Here is a 26,767-nt window from a genome sequence, read left to right as displayed (position 1 = left end):
AAATTTGATAGGTTGTGATGATTTATAACTGATCATGAGCATCTGAAGACCTCAATGATTGTGTTTGACCAAGAGATGAAAACGTGACTAAGTAGAAAAATATATCATAAGAGCATATTTATTCCGTAGGTGAGCATTAGTTAGGCTATAACGATGTAACTTTCCCAATGCTGTATTTGGAATCTGCGCCCGCTGACGTCAGTAGCAGGTTTTGCGCCTCAAAGGTCCCCGGCGAGGCAAACGGGAACGCGCATCCCTGGCCGGCGCGCTGAAGCAACTGCGGGGAGGCAGATGCCCGACTGAGTCTCTGCCTGTGGATATCGCGAATGCCAGAGCAGGCAAGAGCTACATAGTCGAGAAGGAGAATCCCATTCAGTCTAAACAGATCGACTGAGAGACAAAGAGAGTGCAGAAGAATAAGGAGACCGCTTTTTTACCACTCGTTGACGTTTGTAGCTTCAGATGAAGAGCTATAGGGAGGGACTGGAGGTATTGTGTGCCGGTAGAGAAGCCGCTATCACTCTCTACCGCTGCTGCTGATGGTGCTGCGGTTTGTGAGCGCATTCTCAGACCCGTTTGGAGTACAGCCTATGTGTGTGAGACCATGGAGATACGGAGCGGATTTATCAAGCAGCATTTCGACAGTTAGTGAACAAAATTGGACCTCTGTTTTTGTTTTTGTTTTTTTGTTTTTGTTTTTGCAACGGTTCCAAGATTGCTTTTTTTCTTCGTTTTCTTTGGATTGCGTTTCTGTTTGATTCTGTGCCTGTTTTTAGTTTAAATCTATGGTGATTTATAATTTTATGTCGTCGTCGTTTCTTCATTTATTTTTATTACTTCTTTTTCGGCCTCTTTGGAGGAGAGGTGAGTGCCTCTTCGTGAAGATTTGTGGAGAGAAGATTCAGCGCTACTAGGGTGAATGATATTCCATCTCTCCATCTAAGACCTACGTGCCATGGATGGAAAACTTAATTTGCATCTACGAAGCCGATCGGGGAATAAGCGTGACATCGAATAACTATTGCAAACAGCGATCAGGTAAGCGTCGCCATCCTTTCTACGCCATCCTCGTGACAAGGTGCGCGTTATGGGGATAGCGGGTTTTAACGCTAGGCTTTTAAACGCTGTCTCTCTGCGTTTGACAATGTGGGGTGTTTAAGGCTGTGAGTCCATCCAGTAACCAGGATTGTGTAAGTTGTTTTTCAAATGATGTGAAAAGGGATGTGGGGACTTCTTCGCATACATACCTACCACCGAGAATTGGGTTTAAAGTTGTGAGTCGGCCGTTTAATCCTGCCAGTGTGATGCCTATCTGCAGTCGGTAGGATGTCACTAATGACTCATGTGCCACGAACCTAAACCAGTGACGGTCACAGTCACCGAGAACCCCAAATGCCTTTTAACCCTTTAAGCGAATAGTGTCAGTGAAGACAGGTCCTCTGAATACACTGCTTTCGACGAGTCTTGTTGAATTGCCTCGGAATCCGCGATGTCAGACCTGTAGCCGAACTTTGCGCAGTGTCGAAAGGAAATACACACTGCGCGCGCTCTGGCTGCTGTCACGCATGCACGCACACACACACGCGCGCGCACACACACAGACACACACGCACACACAATGAGAGGACTCCACTGTGCATAGAGTATTTAGCTATGTTGAAGAAGCACAGAGTCTCTGAAGACCCAGCCGCTGGGATATTTATGACGTCCATGGCAATGCCAGGCCTAAGGAAATATGTTCCTTTACACGAAATGAAAATAAACGCATTGTGGTAACGGAGTGTGGCGAAAACGGATGCGATTTTATTCTCCGTGACTCAATGTCCAAACAGTTAGCATATGCCATTACTATGTATTGGCATGGTCTTACTGTATTCCATTCCTGGTAGCTACCACAAAACTATGGATTTGGGGAGGTAACGTGTACCAAGTTTGGGTTACCTCCTGACCTAGCACCTTTCGAGTGTAATGATTGTCCACGGCGGTTTATTTGCCTGGATATTTTCAATTTATCATCCCACTATTATTGGCCTGTTTGATACGTTCATCATCAGATCCCTGCGCAGTCCCCAGGTGCCTGCTTTTTCTCCACCGACGCAAGCAGGTGGCTCTCGTGACGATGAGCAAGGCTGACAATTGGGACACGGACGCGCAAGGAGCCTTGAGCTCTCTCTCTCTTTCTCTCTCACCCATCTGTTGAGCGTGCAGTGTGTGCGCTTTCCCACACGCGCCTGTTCCAAACTCCCACTGCCCGTGTCACATTCGTTAAATAATAGAATGTAACACAAGAGCTGCCTCGGCCGCGTCTATTTTATTCAAAACGACAAAAGAAGCCATCTGCGGGATGTTTATAGTCTTAAATATTCCATTCTCACGATAATCCAACCACATTCGTTGGTTTCAACACGAAGCAACTGTCAGATAGCTTGTTCCCCAATGCTACGTGGAGGTTTAGGGTTAGGATTTAGTGACTGTGAACTGATTTCCTTGCCTAGTCCCAGCTGCGAGGGGAGAGGCGTGATTAGCCTGGTCTGACACAACGGCCATTTCGGGCGCTGCTTCAGACGCCGCCTGAATGTGAATAGTTGAATAATCCCGTCTCCTTCCCGGGCCTGTCGGTACTAATGGAGCTCGCGGTGCCGTGGCCCCTCTTAGCGCGGATGAGGAGTCCATGGGTGACGGAGTTTTATCGCGCACGTCTACGGGTGATGAGCAAAAGCTGAGAGCTCTAGTTTTAACCCACGCGTTGACGCTTAGAGGACGATCTGGTTAAAGTGAAACATTAGATGGATTCACCTCGATTAAGGCACACCATCTTTAACGGGAGAGAGAGAGAGAGAGATGTGATTTGATGAAAGGCTTGGTAATCATTACAATATTATTTGAGCAGCTGCTGATATTTAAATAAATAGCATAGATAACGATATATGGCGTATGTCCCAATCCTGCTGTCTTTTTTGCACCTAGGTACACTGTGCTTCACAGCATGGACACCCACCCCCCCTCCCCCCCCCCCCACACACACACACACACACTCTCATGACTGCTTGCCAAGCCCCCCTCCTCCCGCCCCCCTTCTCCTCAGTCTTTCTCGGTGATGATGGATGCCCGCTGTGAGTTTGTTGCTGCCGCTGCCTGTGAAAGGCTGGAGCGGTAGGAAAGGCCAGTTGCGATAACATCTAGTGAGGAAGCCCTCTGGCCTTCTACCAACGTGTTGGTGGGGGTTGTATGTTTGTGTGTGTGTGTTTGTTTTTCGGGGGGGGGGGGGGTGCCTGTATGTGTGTGTGTGCGTGCCGTTGAAGAGGTGCATATGGAGCAGGGGGCAGGCAACAGCTTGGTCTTCCCTGGATCACTGCATCCTGGCCAGGCCATTGTTCCTCCATCATCCCCCTCTTCTACCCTCCTCCGTACGGCCTGCAGCCTCTCTCTCTCTCTCTTTCTCTCTCATCATCTGTTTTCTATTGCAGTGTCTATTCCTCAATTATTTTTCTCCATTCAGAATCTCCTCCTTTCATCTTTTACACATTCCTTCCACATCCATCCATCCATGCAAGCTTCTGTTAGCGGTTACTGCGAATGTGCATGTTTGTGTGTGTGCACATGCATACCTGTGTGTGTGTGTGTGTGTATGTACACGTGTGTACGCGCAAACCGTGTGGCGGGGGAGTGTCAGGGTTGTGTCCCGGTGCTGTTCGGCCAGGGTTGACGTTTTAATTTGGTCTAGGCAGAGCTGTCATATCTGATCAGGCCAGCTAGGTCGGCCCCAGTGAGTAACACATGCTGACAAACAGGCTTTAGACCCTCATCATCGCGACTACGGGCTCAGCTGTCAGCTCGGCACACATCAGCACGCAGCAGACCACACCACCACTGCAGGACGGGAGGAGAGGGAGAACCAGGGGGAGAACCAGGGGGAGAACCAGGGGGAGAACCAGAGACGAGGGGGAGGAGAGAGGGGAAGGATTTCGTTGGGGCCTTTCCCCTCTTCCGCTTCGCTCCTCTACCTTTATGCGACCCTTTCCTCCTCCTCATCCTTCTCCTCCTCCTCCTCGTTGCCCCACACCGCCACTCCCGCTGTCTGTTGCCATGGCTTCATTTGGACTCACAGATGCCGATGTCGCCGGGGCAGCATTTGGTCGGCGCGGCCCGGGGCGACTGTGTCAATATTTGTTGTTGGGTGCCATCTTGGTTTGGGGCACCCTGGGCAGCATGATGGGGTTTGGATGAGGGAGAGGGCACAGCGAAGCTGACAGGATGCAAACCCCTCAGACCTAGACCTGCTTCTGCAATTAATTAAGCCTTTTGGCAATGGACTGAAGGGATGGGCCTCCTTGGGAATAAATGGGATGGGAAAAAAGAGCTAACAAAACAAATTAATTGCCCAGAATTGCCGGGATAATGCACATCTCTGATTAATATTGATCGCATGGGGGATAAGGAACTGCCACAATACAACCGCAAAGAATGGTTAATGCGATGTATTTTTTGTTAATAGCTCTCTCTCACTCTCTATCTCTCTCTTTCTCTCTCTCTAACTCTTTATCTCCCTCTCTCTTTCTCTAACTCTTTATCTCCCTCTTTATCTCCCTCTCTCTTTCTTTCTCTCTTTTTCTCTCTGTGCAAGATTGGCCGTGACAAAACACTGCAGAGTGAGGGGAGAGGGGATGGGGGAGGGGCGGGGGGAGGGAGGGAGGGAGGAGGGGGGGGGGCATTGAGGCTGTTAGCTCTCGGTTACTCTCCTAAAACATGAAGAATTGTTGCACCAGGGTAGTTTGGTCCATTGGTATGGTGTGTGTGTGTGTGGCTGTACGTCCGTGATCCCTCACTCCGTGTCCCAGCAGTAATATTTGCTTTTATGTAATGTTTTTCATTACCAGTCGCACAGGGAGAGAGGGGCAGAGTAAAAGGCTGCAGATTGTATTGATTGTGAGCGTCTAAGCCCCTGGTTTTATAGTGCAGCACAGAGAGGCCCGCGAGGAGAGCTAGTGACATGGCTTTCATGATGGCTTTTTCTGCTGCGGTTGTCGCGCCGGGCAAATCTTTTCATTTTGAAATCCCTTCTTGTTCTCATCCCTTCTTTCTCTCTCTCTCTCTCTCTCTCTCTGTCTCTCTCTCTTTCTCTCTCACAAACACAGTCTCTCTTTGGTTGTTTGACTGTGGAGCATGCCTTGTCATTTGACGGGCGTGCAACCCTATCAAACAGCATGCCCTGCGAGCTATCTTATCAGCACAGGGTACCTTTAACAAGTTACAACATCAGCATTGATGTGTGTACTCTCCTGTCATCCTTGTTAAAGACGGTTCCCCAGGCAGCTGATTGGTCGTCGGGCCCCTGTTTTGGAGCCCTGCGTGTCCATTGGCTCGTCAGGGCCATGTCTGCTGTTTCCTCCTGAGGAAATCAAAGTAGACATGCTGGGTAAACTCACAGCTTGGCAGGTGTTTTGATGTGGCCTGCACTTACTATGGAGACGGAAGTACAGCAGGATTTAAAACATGTGAGACAGATATGTGACTGTGTGAGAAAGAGCGAGTGAGCGAGCATAGCCCAATTGCTGAATTATATTTGGTTATGACTGTGCACAAGAAAAATGCAGATTCTGCATGACGTCTGGATTGGCTAATTCATGCTGTAGTCATTACTGGCACTGTTAGAGAGACACTGAGAGAGAGAGAGACAGAGACACACAGAGAGAGAAAGATAGAGAGAGAGAGAGAGAGAGAGGGGGGGGGGGGGAGGGAGAGACACAGAGACACAGAGAGAGAGAAAGATAGATAGAGAGAGAAAGAGAGAGAGAGAGAGAGAGAGAGAGAGAGAGAGAGAGAGAGAGAGAGAGAGAAAGAGAGGTATTCAGACGACAAGTATGAAAGGGTAGAGCGGATATGGAAAGTAGAGAGAGCTGCAAAGAAGAGGGAGGGGCGAAGTAACTACATATCCCACAATGCTCTAGCGGCCCAGGTGTGTCTTGTAATGACTGTATCCATGGCCTATGTTGTGAGACCCCCCCCCCCACTCTCTATCTCCCCTCTCCCCCCCACCCGCCCCAGGCTTCCCTGCCTGGCTGAGAACAATTAGACAGGCAGATGAAACGAGGATGTCACAGGGTCAGCCACGTAATTAAACCAGAGTTGAAAGGTCACTGGTCTCCTGTGAAATATAGCTTTTCATATGCTCACACACAGATATAAATCACAGCTCATAGCACGTTTACAGCACCAGGAATGATAGTTGCCACGGCAGCGACTTGTTTTATTTTACGAGGTATAAAACTCTATGTACCCCCATGAGGGTCCTCAGTGGGATGGATGAGATCAGAGATGTTGTAAAGACCACTATTTTGTGGAAGATACATGTCTGAAGCACATAGCACATGTAGGAAGGCGACCGACACTCCCCATCCCCTACCTCCACCCCCTCCACCATCTCCTACCTCCACCCCCTCCATCACCCTCTACCTCCACCCCCTCCTACCTCCACCCCCTCCATCACCCTCTACCTCCACCACCCTCTACCTCCACCCCCTCCACCATCTCCTACCTCCACCCCCTCCATCACCCTCTACCTCCACCCCCTCCTACCTCCACCCCCTCCATCACCCTCTACCTCCACCCCCTCCTACCTCCACCCCCTCCACCATCTCCTACCTCCACCCCCTCCATCACCCTCTACCTCCACCCCCTCCTACCTCCACCCCCTCCACCATCTCCTACCTCCACCCCCCCCATCACCCTCTACCTCCACCCCCTCCACCATCCTCCACCCCCCACCCCTACCTCCACACCCCCTCCACCATCCTCCACCCAGCAAGGAATGTATTTAACCCCCTCCCCTTCTGTCTCAGTTCATCTTCAGTGTTAGAGCAAAGCTATAGGGCTGTACATTAGTGTCCTGCTATTTAAACCAGTATGCAAGACATAAAGTGACTCAACACCAGGCCTTCAATCAGTAGGAACATAAAGTGACGTATCACTCAGGCATGCATCCATTTCCTGTTGAATTAGCATTTTTTTTTGCAGAGCTTAGTCACACACACACACACCACCCTTTTCTCCTCTCAGCTTGTTTTGGCTCTTTACACACACACATACACTCGCACAGAAGCACAAATACATGCACACACATCTAAGCAAGCACGCACACACACACAAACCCAGACTGCAGGACACTGGCGCCACATTAAATATCGTCAAATGACTGTGTGCTTAGCAGATGCCCTTATCCAAGAGCTCATTTTTTACAGCAGACTCTTCTTATACACACTGGTCGACATGCCAAAGGGTAAAAGCAAAAAAGGCCTCCATTAGAATTCAGACATTGACCTGTGCATAAGGTTGCATCAGAGTTGTAACATTGGGTAGATATCTTAACCCTCGTGCTGCCTTCGGGTCACATGACCCAAAGGTTCATAACGAACCATCGTTGTGTTTACCCAATTTTACCCAATACAAAAACAAATTAAAATAATTTTCTTTTAACCTTTGCAATGTGGGGGGTCTGAGACAGCCCAACGGTTAAAAGAAAATGCTTCACTTTGTCTTTGTATGCGGTAAATCTGTCGCAATACGACGGTGGGTCACAATGACTGATGGGTCAGAATGACCCGAAGATAACACAAGGGTTAAGGGTACTTAGCCTACGAACATCTACACATACAGATGGGAAAGGGATTATAGTTAATGAGCGTTTAAGCCATATATTCCATTATGGTGTAGTTGTTTTTTTTAAACATATGATCTTCCTACAAGCCCGACCCAACTGATAGGCTATATAATTTCACGCTGCGGTGTATTGTGAGAACGTTAATAAATTATATGAACGCATTGTAAAAGAGACCAACATCTCTGGTGCTTAGATACATTTTACAGCTTTTGGCTTGACAGGTTTTTAATTCCCCTAGCGATCTCAGTATCATTGCCTCACAATCTCCGCTCGCTACGCTGTCAGCAGGTTTTTCCCGGACCCAATTTAGCCAGGGATCCTAAATCTAGCACGGCCAGAGACCCTGGAGACTGGCAACAGTCTACTTCCTGGAATTGCACCTTGCACCTAAAAGGGACGGTTCACTTCAGGACTTAATTAGCTGGTGCCAATCTCTTACATTCATCTGGGACTGGGTCATATTGGCTTACTCTAATGAAAACGGAGGGGTCCTCTTGGCTGTGGCGTGAAGCATGAGAAGATCTCCATTGGATCGCCACGTCGAAATGGGTGAGAATTCCACGAATAACTTTTATTTTGAAGACCGTATCCCTATGCTGTCAACCGTAATTTTACCTTGGAGGTCAAATTCAATCAAGAAATTATGTTTTGTTAAACCTCCTAGACTTGTAAAGCCATTTCACTACACTCGGCCACTTTATTTGATTAGGCTACAGAATGAACGAATAACAGCTGTAACTATGACGGGCGATGACAGCTATCGGAAATTCATAAACAGGACAAAAGTTGCATGGCCTGAATGCTCTTTCGAATGGTAAATTATCCTTGTGTGGGCTAGGCTATATATGATCCTGCTCTAGCTGTTAAATATGGTGTGGTTATTCATTCATAAGAGTGTGCCGTATGGTGGTTGCTGTAGCACTACGCCTGCCTACTAATGCAGGAATGGAGAAGATACGTCCTGTGTAGATGGACATTCTGACATTCCGCTATAGCTCCACTTTAGATCCATGATGTTGCGGTGCTGTCGCATTATGCTCAATCTTCAGAGACAAACAGCTGTGTCTTAAGGCTTTGTGCTTAGCTTAGCTTTCAGAGGGGCCTTTTAACATGATCTGATCATAGCAAACATGTGATTTCACTTATGGAGATGTAAAGCTATTTCCCTGGTCGATGTTTAACCCTTGTGCTGCCTTCGGGTCACATGGTCACAAGGTTCATAACGAACCATCGTTGTGTTTACCCAATTTTACCCAATACAAAAACAAATAAAAATAATTTTCTTTTAACCTTTGCAATGTGGGGGGTCTGAGACAGCCCATCAGTTAAAAGAAAATGCTTCACTTTGTTTTTGTATGAGGTAAATTTGTCGCAATACGACGGTGGGTCACAATGACTGATGGGTCGGAATGACCCGAAGATAACACAAGGGTTAAAGTAGGTTTATGATGTGTAATGTGATAATATCCAGTGATGTGTTTCCGTGTCCTCTCCAGTAAAATATGTGACCTAGATTGGAAGTCCCAAGGATTACCTACTGCTAGTGGATGTGGGGTTCCTAAGGGATCTCTTATACAGCCTTTCTGGACTAAGACCATTAGGGCTGTGATTCGAGAACTTTGCTGCCGTTGCACTTTGGAATCTAGGAGGATTTTCAGACTCTTTCTTTTCTATCTTGGCATCATGGAATTCATGGTGACTGTGGCCTGTGATGAATTCGAAGGTAAACAGTTTTTTGTTTTTGAGAGATATTTACTTCTCTCACTGCACTCATTGTGGTGATTCAAGCCTGTGGCTCCGATTCATCAGTCATGTGGAGGGCTTAGTGGCATGGACTGACTCCTCTCTCCAAAGAAGGGATGTGGGATTCCCTGAGGCAAGGTTAACTGGCTGTAAATGAGTATTGAGTGAATCAGGGAGCAGGTTTAACCCACATACCGCTGTGTGTGTGTCTTAAGCTAAGTAAAACTTTAAATCTTAAACCCCCTCCCTCCCCCCTCCTCCTCTCTCTCCACCACCCCTCCCACTCTCTCCTCCCCCCTCCTCCTCTCTCTCCTCCCACCTCCTCCTCTCCACCACCCCTCCCTCTCTCTCCCCACCACCCCTCCCTCTCTCTCCTCCCCCTCCTCCTCTCTCTCCACCACCCCTCCCTCTCTCTCCTCCCCCCTCCTCCTCTCTCTCCACCACCCCTCCCTCTCTCCCTTTTTCCGCATATCAGCACAGGCGGCCAAGTGTCCACAAGGACTTGACATTTTACGTATGCAAGAAGACAAGTGTGTTGGTGTTTGTCGGCTGTCCTCCTCTCTCTCTCTGTGTGTGTGTGTGTCTGGAACCACAGTGATAGGAAGATGCTAGTTTTCCTCTCCTCCTTACAATCTCCAGCAGTCCACAAAGCTGCTGTAGGATTAATACAATTTCTCTGGTCTTTCAGCAGTGTGAGTGTGTGTGTGAGTGTAGTTGATCTATATTCAGAGACAGTGTTAGAGTGTGCACCTGGACCTATACCAGACCATGCATAGATGTGTGTGTGTGTGTGTTACCGTGTGTGTTTCTGCAGTTCTTGACCCCTCACAGTGTAAAATGGAGCAGGCAATTACTTGGCTTATAGCATGGCTGACACACACACATCTATCTGGATGTCTGTCTCAACTAACTAAGTCTGTGATTAGTGTCATGGCACACTATCATGGAACCCATATTGTGTTTTATAGGATGTGTCATTTGGCTTTAGACCTAAAACCTTTCAATCCTTCCTCTCTCTTGCTTTCTAACTGTTGTATCCTCTGTGTGTCCTTTCTCTGCCAGACATCTTCCCTTCTCCTCCTCCCCCCTCTCCTCCATCCCCTTTCTCATTCTCTAACCCCTTTCACATTTTGGCCCTGTCCTCTCTCCCCCTCCCTCTCTCCCCCCTCACTCTTTCCCTCTCCCCCCCCCCCTCTCTCTGTCTTGTTTCTGTCTCCGTGCGTTAAGCTCTTGAAAATGGCCACCCAGCCCTCCTGCGTGTACGGCAGGAAACCTACCAAATCGATGCCCTCCTCTATCTCTCCATCTCGCTCTATCACTTCTTCCCCTCGTTTGTCGCTGCCGCCGCTCCTGATGGGATGATCGGCTGCTGAAAATGAAGGTGATACATCACTGTGTGTGTGTGTTTGAGGATCAGAGGGCGGCTTTGGTGTGCTGCAGTTCAATCAGCCATTTGTGGATCCATCATTGTAGCATGCTTAGTTGAAGCCCACCCATGCTCACTGGATGAAACCTACACTCACACACACACACACAGAAACACACTCTCTCTTGCCATTTCAACACCTTCCGGCCCCTTCTGAGAAGATTTGAAAGCATTGTGTAATTTCCCTTCCCTGGTGTGCTTGTTGGTATTCAAGTTACAGTAGGTACATTAACCAACGAACACGGTTTTGTATTCTTTCTCTCTCCCCTTTTTTCTGCAATCTACGTCGATACATTCTGCCTTGACATGCAACAGGGCTGGTATTGTCAGGAAGAGGGAAAACAAGTTGATGATACTGAGTGGTAGTCGAAACAAACTCACCCGTTCTCCCTGTCTCAGTCAACACAGTCCATCACTGGAAAGACAAAGGCAATCAATTACACTTCATCCACTTACACATTCTTCCTCTCTCTGTCTCTACCCCTCTCTCTCTCTCCCGCTCTCTGTCTCTCTGTCTCTCTCCCTCTCTGATTTCACTGTCTGTGAAATGAGGGCTCCTCTTTCCTCTGTATTACCTCTACCCTTCTCTTTCCAGCCCTCTGTCACCTTTCTCCTTTCATCCTTTTTCTTCTCTCTCTCTCCTCTGATCTACTCGGAGCACTGAAGGACCTGTAGATGCACACACACACACGTGCATGCACGCATACACACACGTGCACGGACACACATTGCCTGCCATATATTCATGACTTAAGCAGCAAAGCATCTTTATTTATGAGACAAGAATCTGCGAGTTGGAGCAGGGAACATACACCCTGCCTGCTGGTCGTCCATCAGCTTCTCATTTCTCTCAATGTCTGTTTTTGATAAATATACCTCTTACCACCTTCCCCCCTCTTCTCTGTCTCTGCTCGTCTGTCTGTCGGCCTCTGTGTCTGTCAGCCTGCCTGTGTCTGTCTGTCTGCCTGTGTCTGTCTGTCTGCCTCTGTGTCTGCCTGCCTGCCTTCATCTGTCAGCCTCGTTCCCTCTTCTATTCTTGCGTCTCCCTCTCTAACGCTCTGTCTCTACCTTGGTTTTTCCACCTCTCTCTCTCTCTCCCTTTCCCTCCCTCCCTAAATTAGAAAACATTCTATCTACTTCGCAAAAAAAATTGCTCCCCTTGTGGGCAACTGGGCATGTTTTTGCCTACATCAGGGTTTTCACATCGCACTGATTCTCTCTCCTTCCTCCGTCTCTCTCCTACGCTGCCATGGAGACGAGCAGGAGCTGGAGCGACTTTGAAACCCCAGACAGGAACTGAAGGAGCAGAGTGCTGGCTGCTTCTGATGCAGCCAGCACTCTGATCTTTAATCAAGATTTGAAGGCGCGCAGCACGCACAGGCGCACGCACACGTAGGATGTTAGCAAGATGGCACGGAGGTGGGAATAGGTGAGACTCAAAGAGGGTCTCTCCTTCTCTGTCGCTCTCTGTAACTCAATCTCCCTCTCTCTCTCTCTACTTCCCCCTCTCTACCTCCTTCTCTACCTCCCTCTCTCTCTGTCTACTTCCCCCTCTCTCTGTCTACTTCCCCCTCTCTACCTCCTTCTCTACCTCTTTCCCTCTCTCTCTCTATCTCCCTCTCTCTCACCACCTCTCTTCTTTGCCCCTTTTTCTGTACATGTTTCATCTTCTCATGCAGTCAAGCTTGGCCGTGTGGATTCAATCATCATGCATTTTTTAAGGAGGCCTTAAATACACTCTCCAGCTTTGGAGGGGAGCAGAGGTTTCTATTCACTGAGTGATATTCTCTCCACCCCCACTCTCCCAGGGCGCCCCATCCCTGTGTAATGACACATATAAAACTATTCATAAAATAAAATAAAAAGTGAGAGCTTTGTCGAGTACAACTTTTGTCCCATCCGCCACATCTTCATTCCAGTGACTGAACTCCCGAAGTGAGTGAAGCAGTTTGTCGTTCACAAATCTGTCCAAGAGCGAAGTCACCGTCATGCTTGGAAACCCCTCCCCTGTGTGTTTGTGTGCTCCAGAAGCATCATCAGACACAGCCCTGCCGAGAGGTAATGAATTATCTTCTAAGGATTTACAATTAAAGACTACGGGGTGGGTGTTGATTAGCTATAAATTGATGTTGGGTCATGAAATCTTACAGCTCCTGTATTTAAATAAGCATCACTGTCAACCTGGAAAGGTCATGGAAGTTGTAAATGCTCTGTTGAATGCAGCTAGTGCTTTGCGTGGCGTGTTGGGTGTGTGAAGGGATCAGCTGATATGATAGCAGCCTTTTCAATTATGTTATCCATGGAAAGGTCTCAATTATAAAAACATCCCCATCACAATGTGTTTGTAAGTGCTTAATACCACTACATTATTTTAAATCTACTCTAGAGTATGTGTGTGTGTTTTTGTGTGGACAACGAAGATTTTTGTTATCTTCGGGTCATTCTGACCCATCAGTCATTGTGACCCACCGTTGTATTGCAACAACTTTACCGCATACAAAAACAAAGTGAAGAATTTTCTTTTAACTGTCGGGCTGTCTCAGACCCCCCACATCGCGAAGGTTAAAATAAAATGCTTTTTGTTTTTGTATTGTGTAAAGTTGTTGCAACACAACGATGGTTCGTTGTGAACCTTCGGGTCATGTGACCCGAAGGTCACGACAGCTAGTCAGACTCGTTAGATCAGAGAGGTATATTAACATTGCATCGTTTGAGTACTACAGTGCTACAGAGATGGCGTTCTGTCAGAGTCTCCCATGTATGGTCCAGCATTGAGCAAGATCGCTGTAAACCGGGCTGCAACGTTATATAGGGAAACTGTGCATGGTCAATTAGTGTCCACTACAAGTTATGTTTTTCTCAAGATCTTGAAGCACCATCACACCCTCGAGGACTATCCTGACATCAGAGGGTTCACTGCTGGCAGTATCTTTCACAACATAGATCCCCACTGTCGTTCTCTCTATGGCACTGAGGAAATCGGTCTCAGCCATTTCCTGGTCAAAAGAAAAGATACAATTCTTTAATGATAGGTTCAGAATCTTGTCACTTGGCTTGTAAACAATCCAACAGGGTAATAATTTCTACCTTCAGCAAGGACAAACCATATTTGAAAATAGTAAAAAAAAAAGTTAATAGATCCGATGCCCTACTGTTAATGACCTCCGACACAGGCAAAGCCGCTGCAGGACGGAAGGTAATGTTTTTCTCTTCAATTTTTTCAATTAATTTTATTTGATCAAGAAGGACAGTGTACATTCATGAACATTAAAATGTAAATGCACCCAATTATAGACAAAAAGCTAGTTTCCATTGGCAGTCTTCCTTCTGTGTGTTTGAATGTCGGTCTGTATGTGTGTGAACAGGATTAAGCAAAAACTACCAGCCCGATTTGTATGAAACTTGGTGAAGGGGTGTAGCATGGGCCAACATAATTCTGACCATGATTCGTCATTAGGCTCCTTAACGATCACTGCAAAAGAGCTGCAGTTCCTGTGCAGAGACAGGAGAACCTAGCAGAACAACCATCTCTCCAGCTCTCCATTGTAGCCAAATCCCACCTGAGAGGTCACGACAGCTAGTCAGACTCGTTAGATCAGAGAGGTATATTAACATTGCATCGTTTTGGGTATCGTAAAAGTCGAGACTTCAGGACCCCGGGTTCTGGACTGGATGGAGTGCTACAGAGATGGCGTTCTGTCAGAGTCTCCCATGTATGCACAGGAACACTGAAGCTATGTAAGAGTGTCACTTTTTAGTACAGGTTTACTGTGCAACACTAGTTCACTCCAATGTTAAAACTTTGCTAAAACACATGATTACCGAGATCAGATCGTTTTTCATCGCCGTAGGTTTTGTGTTTTGAAATACATGCAAGTGAATGTCTGTGACTGAAAGAACATCCATCAACGGTCTTGACGTAAACAGTCCACACAACAATAATGGCAATTGCAATTTCATGTAATACTCACCACAAAAACTTGGGCCCACGGTTACAGAGCTGACTCCAGGTGACAATGTAGAGTGTGAGAAAATGTAAATCTGCAGCAACAGAAAAACACACACATGAGGGCTTCACTTAACCAAACTTAAGTTAGCCTACACAGTGATATAAAATTCCCCTAACTCAACATTACTCAACAAAACACTCCTATTTAGACAGTTCTCGGCACTTTGCCAGCTCCACAATTAATTATCTAATGAGTTAACATGCTTTTATCAATTATGTACAACACTAACATTGAACAAGTGCCTTAGTTTTTCGTAAAATATTTCCTACTGACCTAGCTAGCTATCAGCTAACGTTATACTGAGGTAGCTAAGAGGAAAAAAAAATAGAATCAACATAACGTTGTAGTAGAGATGGTCTATAAAGCAACACATTAGAGTCATGCAGGTCATAACGTTAACCGAATTTTAGGATGGAAAATGGCAGATTTAATTATTTGAGCTCTAACCCCTGAGCTAGCTAATAGTCACTCTAAATAATGCTAAAGTCAGCTAGCAATTTGCCTTCAGTTTGGTAAAAGTCCATTCCGTTTTGACAAAAAAAGGGTGTAAAGAACATATCACGCACTATATCAGCTTAACATTCACGTTACCTCTGAATCTCTTTGTCTCTTCTTTAGTCAGTATAATTCCGGAATCCTTTAACTTCTGGAGCAGCTCCTCAGTTGAAAACTCCATTCTTGTCCGGTTTTCGCGCCAGGTGCGGCAGAGACAGTTGGGAGAAGCTACAACCACTGCGCATGTGTGAACTCCCTCATTCAAGAATCAACATTCAATGTTGCCTCCGAGATAAATATTTTTACTGTCCAATTATTATATTGCTATTCATTATTGATTTCACAGAGTTCTCTATAGTTTACTAGCATTAATAACAATATACTTACTGTTTCTAATCTCCTAGGAAATGAATTTGAGAACTTCATAATTCCTTGACAGCCCTAGATAATTTTGTGGGAATGACCAGCAAATTTACATTAGGCCTACTTGTGTTACAAATCCTACCAGCCTTTTTTTAAACCTATGAGGCAGGCTTGGTGACAATGCATGCATTGAAGTCATTAAAGGAGCACTGGACCAAATAGATATTTCTGTCCTGCCAGGGGAAGCATGGGTGCATCCTTTTCTGCTGGTTATTCCCAGCACTGGGATTTACAATAAATTACTTTTGTGTCTATACAAACACTACTAATTAGCTACTTTTAAAAACATAAAATCACAATTTTAAAGAAAAAACTCAATGACTCAATGATTTCTGTAATTTCACATGCAAATCTGTAAAATATTACTTCCCATGTCATGTAAAATTACATTTGAATCTGTACAATTACAATGAATTGTTATTAAATAAACATAATATCTATGTTATCTTAAATAAAGGTAAAACACCTGTAATTTTAAGGGTGTAACATTTATTTTACTGCAAATATTGGTAAATCCGCACGCATATCATTGTTTTATAGAAAAAGAGGAAATATCTGTAAAAAATACAGTGCATTTCATGGTAAAAAAAAACACAGTTATTTTTTACAGTGTGGGTCACAATGACTGAAGCATCACAATGACTGAAGGGTCACAATGACTGAAGGGTCACAATGACTGAAGGTTACACAAGGGTTGTTAGGACCAGTGGATCTGACCAGCTGCTGGTTCATTCTGGACATGGAGGTCATGAATAAGCAGTATAATATCTCTGTTGGCCTGCTTCCAGAGCTAACCTCAGACTGCTCCTTTCTAGAAGGTACCTGTGTGTGTGTGTGTGGAGGTGTCGGCACGTCATGCAGACCTGAGTGCCCTCATGTCTGTATCTTTCGTTTTTTTCCTTGTGAAAACCGCCCTAGTCTGACTGCGTAGAGGGGAACGTTCTAGAAAGTTGGATTTGATCTTCATCCACGTGCCTTGGGCTTTCTCCCCTCCCACTCAACACGTTCTACTCCATCCAAGTGGACACTGTGGGACTTACATTTACATGTAGTCAGGCGGAATCGAACCTGCAACCTTCTGATTAATAGCCCGATTCCCTAACCACTCAGCCATCTGACTCCACTTGAACACTCAACCGCATTAGGGACCTTCGACCCACAACCTTTGCATTTGGAAACCATGTACGAAAACATGAGCCGTCAGACCTTCAGCAAGGTGTTTTGGTCCGGAGTCCAACTCCTTCTCTGGGGAGTTCAGGGGTCGCGACCAAATGTTCATTTTAGTGTCGGAGCCTTGAACCTTTCAGCTGACTTTAATTCTTTATAACAACCATAAACGCTGACACCCCTCAAGCACAAACGCCTTGGCAGGCAGGTGGTGGTATTCAATTTGAAATATGGCTGGGGACTTTCTTGGCAGATGTCTTCAATAGCTGAAGTTAATTGGTCAGAATGGCCCCGCAAAGGCTGTGTATACCTCTACCACTTCATAGAGAACTGTCTGCTGATCTTAGATCGAGTATTTCATTCTCCTTTATTCCAACAGTGAGGACTCATTAAGACCAAGGTCCCTCTTATAATGGGTCCCTGGCATTCAATAAAACACATACCGCCTGAAACACATGTCGATAGTCTTACTATGTTCTGAGTGTCACTGTTTATGTTTGTGGGGGTGTGTGATAGTGTGGGTGAAAGGGGTGTGTGTGTGTGTGTCCTTTTGTTCAAGGCTACAATTTAGTTTGGAAAGTCGATTAGAAACAAGATGGGGGTAATTCTCGTGATTCCACACACACAGGAAACACACAAACAAAGCTGCGGAAACAACGACGTAGCGATTCAGCCCGCCGCTGAACCTCGATTGATCGGAGGAAGAATGAAGTCAGGCTAAATTACAGCTTTCACCCTGGCGCTCTCACCGCGCAGTGCGCGTTGGTGCGTACGCTTACAGGGGGTCAGATGGCTGAGCGGTTAGGGAGTCGGGCTATTAATCAGAAGGTTGTTGGTTCGATTCCCGGCCGTGCCAAATGACGTTGTGTCCTTGGGCAAGGCACTTCACCCTACTTGCCTCGGGGAGAATGTCCCTGTACTTACTGTAAGTCGCTCTGGATAAGAGCGTCTGCTAAATGACTAAATGTCTACAGTACGTGCATGCGCTCGCACGTGTGTTAGAAGGAGTTAAGAGTAGATTAGCGAAACGTTCAGGCGTCACTATTACTAGAGGCATGTAGGGAAGTCATTGTTAGACAACAAAGCAGGGAGAAGGAAGCAGTCGTAGAGGGAAGTTCCGTGCACCCAGGCACAATCCTCCCTGTGTCTGCTTCTGTTAGATCTCGGGCTAAAAAGGGCCTGGGCTCTTCCTACACCAGGCTTATAACCCACCAAATCTTTCATTATTTGACACGGGGACCTGCTTGTGTCTTTGCGGGTATGTTTGGCCATGCGTGGCTAGACGCGCACACACACACACACACACACTCACACACACACACACACACACTGACTAAAAGGAAGTGTGAGCTTGGGGCCATGCGTTACGTGAGTGTGCTGTGTTATTCCAGCCCAAGACACTCTTCGGCTGTTTCTCTTTCAGTCCAAGAGACGGAAAGGAGATGCTTTCGGCTCAGAGAGCACTTTGCCATTCCTTCACAGTGCTGGTGACACACACAGAGCCACACACGCACACACACATGAACACATGTGTACCTCCACTCCCCTCAGTTCATACACACTAACACCCCCTATGGCCTGAGTGCCAGTCAATAGCTCATCTAGTGAATCACCACTAACTGCCATTGCCAACGCGTGTCACTCTCTCCATCCTTTCACCCTCTCCATCCTTTCATCTAGCCGAGTCTAAAAAGAAGGGGGGAAAAAAGGATTTAGAGAGCGCCTTCTCGGCGAAGAAAGGATTTGTGTCTGCTCTGAAGGTTCAGAGGCGGGATAAGAGCACCACCCCCCCACCCCCGCCCCCTTCCTCCTCCAGGGGCTTTGGTCCTTTTGTGTAGTTATTATTTAAGATTAATGTTATTAAGATCCCAGACGGAATTAACATTAGCAAAGGGTCTCGCTCGCCTGTTACGACGACCCGCCAGTGACTCAACAGTATTGCCGCATCAAAACAGCCGCGTCATTGTCGTCGCTGCCAAATCTTCGTCTTCCTTCCTGTGAGGAGAGGGAGAGAGGGAGGGAGAGACAGAGGGGGGGGGGGGGGTGAGGAAGAGAAAGAGGGACAGGGAGAGGGAGGGACGGGGGAGGGGGAGGGGGAGAGAGCGAGAGAGGGGGAGAGAGGGAGAGAGAGGTGCCAGCTGTAGTCTATTCCCATCTCCATTCTTGCTGGGCATGCCATTGAAGTCAGTGAGTAGGGTTGTGTATATTGGTGCTACCTACAGTAGACAGATGAGTGCTGACCGTGCAGAAACGCCTCATGGCCACCAGCTCCACGCTGATCTATAGAGCACCAGACAGCCTCTGGAAGCCCCACGACCAGAGACCTTTACGTCATCCAATTACCTCTGTTCAAACCGTCTGCACTAAATGTCAGTGGTTTCCTCTGTAATTCACATGTGCGGAGAGCATTATGACACACCTAGTGGACCGTCACACACACGCACATAAACAGAGAGAGAAAGAGAGATGAGAGGGTAATTGCCCTGTGATCCTGCAGGGCAATCTTTAGGATGTATGGACCATTTAGCATCCCATTACATAAATGGACCGGGTTCAATGACCACCTAGGCCACTGTAACCATTGGATTGCCATCCCATGATTGCAACCACTACACCATCAAAACGGACATGTTATCACCTTGGGACTTCTGTGTGTCGAGGCAATGGAGACCGTGTGTGTGTGTCGTGTGTGCGCAGGGCCGGATTAACCATTAGGGCAACTGGGCACTTGCCCAGGGGCACATGACATCTAAGGGGCCCTGGACAATGTCAATTAAAATGTTACATCATGTTATGAACGCAGTCCTAACTTTCCTTAATGTGAGTACTTTATTACAACTCGTTCGATCAAAATGTTATGTTAAATCACGTCAAAAACAGTGTTTGTGTAGTCTAGTAGCCAGTGCCGCCGCTCCCATTACGCTCACTACGCGCTGTGCGTAGGGCACCAACTCCTGAGGGGGCACCAAAAAATAGCCAACTGAAAAATCATCATAGTTATAATACTTATAATACCGATATTATTTTAGTATAGAAATATTAGACACGTATATTACAAAACAGGCAGAACAAGAGATGTAAGCCTATTTAAATGCTCACAAAAAGTTACGATGGTGCCCCCCCCCCCCCCCCCAAACAAAACAAAACAAATAGGCTACACACTCAACTTCCCAACCTCGCTGTGGGTGCCCTTCCCTAAGTGGGCTGACGAACTTTGACAGTAGGCTAGGTCAACTTTTCTAAAATGGGCTTAAAACGATAACAGGAGTCAGGGGAAGGAAAAAAGAAAGAGACTGCGAGATGGTGCCCGTGCATCACTTTCAGGTAAGTCCATGTTTAATCATTGTTAAATACGGGAAATGTGCTGCTAATTTAATGGTTAGCCTATGCATACACCTCAAACTTGCTGACGTTATTGCTAATGTTAGCACACTCAAATGTTTTAATTTAGTTAGGTGCAAGCTAGATTGAGATTTTACTGTTAAACATTATCTATGCATTTTACAAGTAATTGACGCCAGCTAGCTGTTACTTTCTTACCCACTGTCTGACAAGATTTTACCAATTGAAAAACGGCTTGTAAAATTTTTATTTTACATAAAGCTCAAAAAACTGGGGGGGTTGCCCAGGGCACAGAAAATTGTTAATCCGGCCCTGTGTGTGCGTGTCGTGTGGAGTGACACCGACGGCCGTCTATTGTGCGTTAAGCTTTCTTGTGTACGTAGCTAGCAGCAGGCTAATTCTAGCACTCAGTGGCCGCCTCGTGGTTAGAGTTTGTGTCGGCTGATTCTCGTCCAGGCTGAGCAAAGAGAGGGATGGCGAGGATGAGAGGGGACATGTTTGATTAGCGCCTCAAGAAATGAATCAGCCTTTAATATCCCCTTCAGCTAATCCTCCCTATTTCTGGAGTGTCTCCTCTTTCCTGTGAGGTGGAGTGTGTGTGTGAGGTGTGCGTGGTGTGTTTGAGGTGGAGACCAGATGTCAAAACCTACAGTTACACAGCAATGTCTCTTATGGTTTGAGTTGAAAACCAACAGGCGGTTGCTACGTTTTGTTCTAACAGACAAAAGGACCTACCTTGACGACAGAAAAGATTTGAACAGAATTCCCATCCATTTTATAAGGTGAGGCAAATGCTACAGTATCTGCCCCGAGCCATATGAGTTGTCCAATTAAAGATGCAGGTGAAAAAGGCTAGGCTACACACTCAAACGGGCTACAGCTAGACAGCCGACATTACCCTCTAATTAGCAATCCTCAGCCGCTTACATGTTGATGCTGTATGTATTGCCTACATATCCTATATAATAGGAAAACGTTCCAGCAGAACATATCTGTTGTCCCTGTCTGTCTATTTAGCTGAAAACATGCCAAGACGCAGGTTTTAATCTCTACCAAGCGAGTAGGCAAGGCAACAGCTGTCACTTTGGACCAGTAACTACATTATGCAAGCCAGACCTCTACCACCTATATCAATTTGCAATCAATATGCAATAAAAACTCATTAAAACGTTATATGTTCCGTTATGGAAATTAATTCCGGAAGACAAATTTGTGATCTGTCACGAAGGATATCATTGCGGCTCAGCCATGCGGAAAAAGGTTATTTAAAGCCCGAAATTGGATACACATGGAAATGGAGAGAGCGAGACAAGGGGGAAAAAGAGATAGAAGAGGAAGAAAGAGAGAGAAACAGGAGGGAGAGAGGAAGAGAGAGAAATTGAGAGGTAGACAGACAGAGGAAGGGACTGAGGTGCAATGCATGAAAAGCAGAGGGAGAATATGACAGGATCACATAATGAGATAGTGTTTCGATGTCTATTCAGATGAAAAGCAGATTAAGCCTCTCCTTGCTTTCCCATTCCCCTCACGCCTTCCCCAAACCACCTCTTCTGGAGCCGTCTCCACATCTGCTCGATTAATTATCTCGCTGTTTATTGTGAACGAAGTGTTTTACCTGGTTTAAAGGCAGTTAAAGCAACGTGAGTGAGACGTCAATGCTACCCAGCCAGATGCTCACCACTGCTTGGACCCACAAGTCAACATATGTTTCAATGGGTGATTTTACTGGAAGGGCAAAGTTGAATATGATCGCCACTTACGCTGTTATGGATTAGTTTACATGAAAACATTCACGTCAGGGCCGGTTATTGTGAACCACTGGTGGAACTGTTGTCAATTAATTCTTTAATAAGGTCGTCTCCATTCCCCTTGTCATTTTGGGGAGACAGCCTGCAGCCATTTCACAGCGGAAGCTCAATCTATATGATAAAACACACCCCATCCAAACTCTCTCAACAGCAGGTGTCGATAGTCAGGTGGCTGAGCGGTTAGGGAGTCGGGCTAGTAATCTGAAGGTTACCGGTTCGATTCCCGGCTCTGCAAAATGACGTTGTGTCCTTGGGCAAGGCACTTCACCCTACTTGCCTCGGGGGAATGTCCCTGTACTTACTGTAAGTCGCTCTGGATAAGAGCGTCTGCTAAATGACTAAATGTAAATGTAATGTAAAATGATATAGACGATAGCCTAATCGTTCCCCCTGCTCACTTTTTCACCAATGTTGGATTGCTCGTGCGCGCTGACAGGCACGTGAACATATGAAGACGCACACGTGCCTGTCACCAGCCCTGTGTCTAATCTGATCTCACGTATTCCTCAGATAGTCAAACCTCCAACATTCATGAATATAATATTAGAGCTGTCACGTATTGATTGCAGCTGTTTTTTCCCAGGTAATTTGCATGTGCCTGGGGGGTGAACAGTGAGCAATTGGAAACGTCGACTCTCTGCACATTTTCAAATGAGGACAAAGGCATATAGGTATTGATCCGTTCTTCCTCTGGCTTTTATCTAAAACTATCTTAATTCCTCAACAGGAATGAGAGACTTTGAAGATGAGAGGAAGACCTAGAGGCAGCCATATTACAGAGAATTTTATTTTGTGAAGCGTGGCAGTTCGATTCCATGCATGTCTGTGTGTGTGTGTGTGTGTGTGTTTGGGGCATGCGCAGTCTGCGTGTTTGTTAAGGACACCACATTTACTCCTCAATATCTAACAGCCGTTAAGGAGCTTTTCTCCCTGCTCCCCCTTCAGTCACGTTCTCTGCACCTTGTTTACAGTCTTTCATCTCCGCATGTTATCTCAGGCCTTCGCCCAGTCAGAGGGCCTCCATGCTAGAAATCAGTTTGCCATCCACCTGGATCTGAAAGCCACAGCTCTGTACAAGACTGGGGTGAGGGGGGGGGGTCCATTTTTTCTTCTTTCCCTCTTTATAGGTCCCTTTTCCCCACTACCTACCGATCTTTTATGACATGTTGTATGCTTTGGAGCTATAGCAGTTCAAACTGCCAACTGCAACTTTCAGTTCTCTGGTGTGGAATCCCTAACACCGAATTGATTGAACGGTCCACTCACTTGAACACTTGAACGATGGACTGAGGGTCGACAGGATGGTCGCTGGTACTAGAAAGCAGCGATCAGAGCTAGTGAGGGGCTGTGTTGGTGTGGGGAATTATTCTACCATGGCATTGGAAGGAGGCCCCAGGCTAACAGTTTTAGCATGCTAAGCACGAGTGTCTCTCATTCCACACTAGCATTCATGAATGACGATTCTGACTGGGACTACAGCCCACAGCAGGGGCCCTAGATGATGTGTGTGAAAGAGAGCGAGAGTGTGCGCGTGCGTGCGCGCGTGTGTGTGAGAGCTTGCACTCAAATGATCTGCCTGGAGTCAGATCCTGTGTATCTCTACTTTAGCTTTTATCTCTGGCTCTTCTGCCATCCCAAATCGTCCCTGTCACATCCTGTGCCTCAGAACACTGTCGTTTTTGTTCTCTGACATGCCCTCTCTCTCTCTCTCTCTCTCTCTCTCTCTCTGTCTCTCTCTCACCATCCCCTCCCTTCCTCGTGTGTGTGTCTCCGTGGGCTGGTCGGGGGTCACAGCGTGGTCCTGGGGCATTACGCTTGTTCGGCCCGATTGCTTTCCCCGTCTCGGTCTGTCTGTCTATCTGTCTGTCTCACACTGTCTCTGTCTCTCTCTCTCTCTGTCTTTTTCTCTCTCTGTGTTGTGTCGTTCTGTCTCTCTCCTCCTCCTCCCCCGCCCCTCCTTCTCTCCCTTCCCCCCAGCTCCTCCCATCCCTTGCGTCCTTCTCCTCCTCCATCTGTGTAGAGAGAGATGGATGAAGGGATGAAGAGCCTGGCAGATCGTTTCCGTCTCAGCTTCTCTCAGCTGTGTCCACTGCTCCTCACCAGCTGCCAGTCAACTACCACAATGCTTTGTTCCCACCTAACAAGACTAGGGTGCTCGCTAAAGACTTGTCGATTGTGTGTGTGTGCGTGTATCTCCACGGACCTTTGTGCGTGCTTGCATCCCTTTGTGTACCGTTAAGTGCATCTGCATCAATATGTATGGTAATAACCCCCTTCCCCCCCCCCCCCCCCCCCACACACACACACACACACTAGCAGAGTCTTGAGGATCAGTGGGGATATGTACTAGGACCACAGTCTTGCCTGGTGTTGTGTCCGTGTCGCAAACGCCGTGGAGAGCGGCGTTGCTGGCAGATTAGATACACATCGGTAAATCCGGGACAGACGAGCTATCGCTTTGGTTGGCTTTGCCGACCGTGAGAAGCATGGCGCTAAGTGTAGCGCAACGTGTCGTGGCGGCCGTGTGGCGAGGGCATTATCGATGTTACCGCGGTGTCGAGAAGGCTGGAGAGGATCTCCGACGAAGCATCAGTGGACTGTGAAATCTGGACTTCTGCTCAGTAGCAGAGGATGTGTGTGTGTGTGTGTGTGTGCTCATTGAGGGGATAGAGGTAGTAGGGTTTTTAGTAATGTCACACCAGGGCTGGGAGAAGATGTTGGCATGAGGTGTGTGTGTGTGTCTACCCATGTGGTGTTGTAGCGGTGTGGAGGGAAGGTTGTAAATGTCACCCAGCGACGGCAGAGGGAGTGTGGGGGCTGGCAGAGCTGGGTACCTGCCAGACTTTGTCATTTTGAAGCTCTGGTGTGTGTCCACAGGGGGCGGGGCTTATGTGTGGTTGCTCTGGCGTCCATACCTGCGCTCAAGCCCCACCCCCTAGGAGGATGAGCGGGCACACACACGGCTGTGTGTGATCAGATCTCACCCACCAGGTCTGTGCCAGCTCTGTGCCAGCTCTGTGCCAGCTCTGTGCCAGCTCTGTGCCAGCTCTGTGCCAGCTCTGTGCCAGCTCTGTGCCAGCTCTGTGCCAGCTCTGTGCCAGCTGTGTCTGGGCCCTACTGGACCTGGATGGTCTAACCCACAGAATGCTGCGTACACAACAGAACCACAGCACAACAAGGTCCTTCTGGCCACGGAAATTGCGTGAATTGAATACAGTTTTATATATGTGTGTGTGTGTGTGTGTGTGTGAAGGGTACGCTGTTGCTAAGGTAATGCGGTTTCCAGTGAAATTCGAAACAATTCAAATACATTTTTGTCTGTTTAATTTTAGTAGTCTGCTCTCTGAGGGAGAGGGGGAGAGAGGCGGGCGGGGGCGGGTGAGGTGAGGTAGCACTGCATGCTTTATTAAAAGCGAGTGATGGTGAAGGTGAAAAGCAGGAACCTTCTGCTATCTTTCAGACTGGGGCAGAGGGAGAGAGAAAAGAGAGAGAGAGGGAGTCTAACAGTGGGTGTTCAGAGAGCAATTCACACCCATCGTCATGTCCTAGCAGGGTCAAGAGGACGGACGGGAGGAGAAGGAAAAGGATGGGGAGGGTAGGAGGGGCTACTACTAGATCACTATATGTAGTAGAGTGGAAGGTGAAAAAACCCCATTTGAGATGTATTCTATGTGTAAAAAAAATACAGCGGCTCAATCAGGATCTATTTTTTTTCTTTCATAAGACAGGGCTCTGAACTCTTATTACATCAATGAATCCAAGTGTCCACTTAGAAATAACTGTGCACATTTTGACACATTTGCTCTGACACAGTTAAACAGCAAAAGCAAGTATCTCACCTTCCAGGCATTCTTGAGTAAAAAAGTATATTGGTTTAAAAGCTCAAGTTGGGTTCATTCAAACACCTTCCATTCTCTCCAGAAGATCAAGGGAACTACTTTGATCTCAATCGATTTACTTTAATGAAACCATGTGCAGGACAAAAGATTGAGTTAAAGATGAGACAAATCATTGTATTTTCAAACAAAATCAAATTCATAATTAGTTCACGTCTTTGTGGTGCAGGATAAAGTCATTTCTATTTGATATTTCTAGCCTAGGGGGATCAGAAGAAAGCACAGAGTTCCTCAAAGCCTCTTCGGACACACGCACTCACCACATACACACACATACACTCACCACACACAAACACACACACACACACTACCCTATGGCATAACTCCTGCATCCCGAATCACCTTCACCTTGTTCATATGCGCAGGTGCGTTAATGAATCCCTCAGTCTGCTTATCTTACCTCTGCTAAAGTCTACCTCCTTTACTGGAAGGGCTTACGTAAAAGCACACATAGTGTGGATGTCCCTGACTTGGCCTCGGTGATTTATCCTTTGTGTGTGGAGTGGAGGAGAGCTACAGCTTATCAGTATTCACTCACCCGCTACAACGGATTAAATTACTTCTCTGTCGGCATGACTACGGTCACTGCTATCTCCTCGAACGGTGGGGATTTGCTGTGGTCATAAATCTGTGTGTGTTTGTGTCTGTGTGCATATGCCATAAGATAACTGTTTTGGATGAGATGATGTTGTAGTTGAGAAGTTTTGCCGGTTTTAGCATCACAAAGTAGTGTTCACTAAGTGTGTGTGTGTGTGGGGCCGGGGAGTCCCCTAGTCGTCAGACGCCTAAGCTACAGCTTC

At 46.9% G+C, this 26,767-nt stretch overlaps 1 protein-coding gene across 1 annotated transcript in view; it reads left to right on the top strand.

Moving 5' to 3' along the window:
• The first annotated feature begins 304 nt into the window (after positions 1–304).
• adgrb2 (adhesion G protein-coupled receptor B2) overlaps positions 305–26,767 on the top strand; it is a 113,786-nt gene continuing 87,323 nt past the window's right edge. The window contains 1 exon segment of the mRNA XM_062446087.1: positions 305–1,038. The gene's annotated coding sequence lies outside the window, so the exon portion shown is untranslated.

This window comes from Osmerus eperlanus, chromosome 20, assembly GCF_963692335.1.
Source record: "Osmerus eperlanus chromosome 20, fOsmEpe2.1, whole genome shotgun sequence".
In the NCBI taxonomy this organism is placed as follows: domain Eukaryota; kingdom Metazoa; phylum Chordata; class Actinopteri; order Osmeriformes; family Osmeridae; genus Osmerus; species Osmerus eperlanus.
The sequence above is the reverse complement of the archived record's forward strand: the minus strand, read 5'-3'. Positions and strand labels throughout refer to the sequence as shown.